A 2,575-nucleotide genomic window follows, 5' to 3' on the forward strand; every position below is an offset into this window, starting at 1 on the left:
TTTGGAAAGTTGGTTTGACTTTGTGTCGGTGAGACAGGGCAAGAGGGGATCTCAAACAATTTGGTGAGAGAGAGAGAGAGAGAGAGAGAGAGAGAGAGCGAGAGAGAGAGCTTATCAAAAAGCTTTTGTATTAGACCTATATATTTAGTTAGAATGTGATAGTGAAAGAATGGTGGTTCTTGCATAGAGGGCTCATTTGGTTCACTATAATCGTCCAGATTCACTCTTGGTTACCAGAATGTCCCAGTTTCATCTCCCCTCTCTTCATGCAGTTTTTGCACAAATTGGTTACTCTCTCTTCCTCTTATTTTCTTTTCCATACAAGTTAGTTCAATTACTTAGTGCTTGCATGCTTGAAAATAATAGCAAATTGACATCATACAAGTTATGAGAGCATACACATTGTTCAGCTTATTCTAGAGCATTGTTGCAACTAAGTGTCCCATACCATTCAACTATATCACAACCTCATGATCATAATTTTTCTATTAAGATGTGCTTTAGTTTGAATAGTTTAGCATTGTTTAATGTCTCAAGTAGTCTATCCACAAAACATTAAGCCATTACCCTAATCCTTCCTAGTAAATGTTGAAGGACAACCCATCGTAATAATCTTAATGCCCTAGTTCTTCTTTAGATTAGGTGAATAGTTGGCATCATTCATTGAAGGACAACACATTGTAATAATCTTAATGCCCTGGTCCTTCATTTGACTAGGTGAATAATTGGCACCACCATCACTAATAAACTCCTAAACTACTACGCTAGCTTCACATAACATAACAGTCTTGTTCTAAGGCCTCCACAAAAACCAGGGTTTGTTGTTATACTTGTGTGACATTGTGAAAGCTTTAACAATGGCTTCGCTAATGCTAACTTCCTTGGAGTGTGCTTTATAGGAGGAAAGCATATAGACGACTATGGACTTTTTCTCTTTATTCAAAGGTTAATGTAATCACTTGATCTACCTTGAAATTATTTTGAAGCTTATGTTTTTTTGTTGTGCAATGGCTTCGCACTCTCCATTCCCTTTTCGATTTTGCTTCTCTAGAAGACCATGCCCAACAAATGTCTTGTAGGTTCACCCATTCTTATTGTAATTATAGGAAGGGATATGAAGATCTGTTTCCATGTACTTTGCCCAACCCATGGAGAAAGTTATACAAATACTTCTAGTTTAGTATGATAATAAGACTTAAGTATAAAATTTAGACATATTAGCAATGATTGTATTAAGCTTGCACAATACAACTTGAATCCAATACTAAATGACATTGCACAATTCAAACGCATGGAATTTACATAGCCACTTACATGAAACGAACATGAATATAACATATATACAAGAGGAACCATTACACATGGCACTAGCATTTGGGCACTATGTTATTCTACTAATGAGAAGGATGAAACACATACTACAAGGAAAAATTTCCATGATCAATATGCATTTTATGGTATAATAATTAACCTCCAAGTACTCTCTAACATTTGACAAGAGTACCTTAAGGTCATTTCATGATTACACAAGTTAGCATTTTGGCAAACTTAGAAGTTACACTAATATGTTTGCAGTGATTTGCATGCTAATAAGTATATATATGGCACCTTAACAACACTAGCTCCTTATATAACCCTAAAAGGCATAAGTTCATATAATATGACATGTAGAATTTGTTGAGAGAGAGGCATATGAACCCTATGTATTCAAGGGTGGATAAGGGTAGATGAAAGTGAATGGATTGCAGGGCAGGGGGAAACCCTAACCCTAGCCATCTAGAGGCTATTTAAACAACCTAGAGGTCACTTTGAAATGTAGAGAGTGTACTAGTTGTACTTGTGAACAACTCATTAAGCGAGATCTTCTTCTTGTACTTGAGCTCTCTCACCCTCTTGTGCACACCCTCTCATGCTATCACTTTGATATTTCAACATGGTATCAGAGCCACCTCCGATCCAGTGAGCTCTCCACAAGCATGTCTTGTCTTAAGTGCACAAGAGACCTCCATTTCTTCAACCTATACTTTCTTTCACCATAGCCAATTTAGACCTATCTCTATTGGAGGAGTTGGTGTGAGCAAAGGAAGCTGTATCTGCTCGTGATTCCTTTTGGAGATTTTTGTATTAGTTGTGGCACATCAAACTCCGACACTGTGGGTACAACAACACATTATTACATTGTTTTCCAAATTCGGTGCAGTTTGGACAATGATGAACATCAAGTAGCAACGCTGGGCGGCACAAGGCACAATCCCTAGAGATTTCATGGGGCATTTGTAGCCTCCTAAGTGAGCTATCTATAGCTAAAAGGGTTCAAAGAATTCCTTATCTATTGCCCATATCGAGCAAAACCCTAATTGTGGTTTTCTATGGGGTAGTCATAGCTAAAGCTTCAAAGCTTGGTTTTTTGAGTTTTTTCACATAACTGAAGTCATCAACAATGATTTTAATCACTGATTTAGATTTTGTCGAGTTTATTACAGAGCTGAAAGCTCTAAAATCAAAGCATCCTCAACCAAATGTGACTTCTCAAGCCAACACTATCGGGTTAATGTCAAGTGCTTCACTTATATGC

This window comes from Lygodium microphyllum, chromosome 10, assembly GCF_053477565.2.
Source record: "Lygodium microphyllum isolate KBCC chromosome 10, Lygodium_microphyllum_v1.1.10, whole genome shotgun sequence".
NCBI lineage: Eukaryota > Viridiplantae > Streptophyta > Polypodiopsida > Schizaeales > Lygodiaceae > Lygodium > Lygodium microphyllum.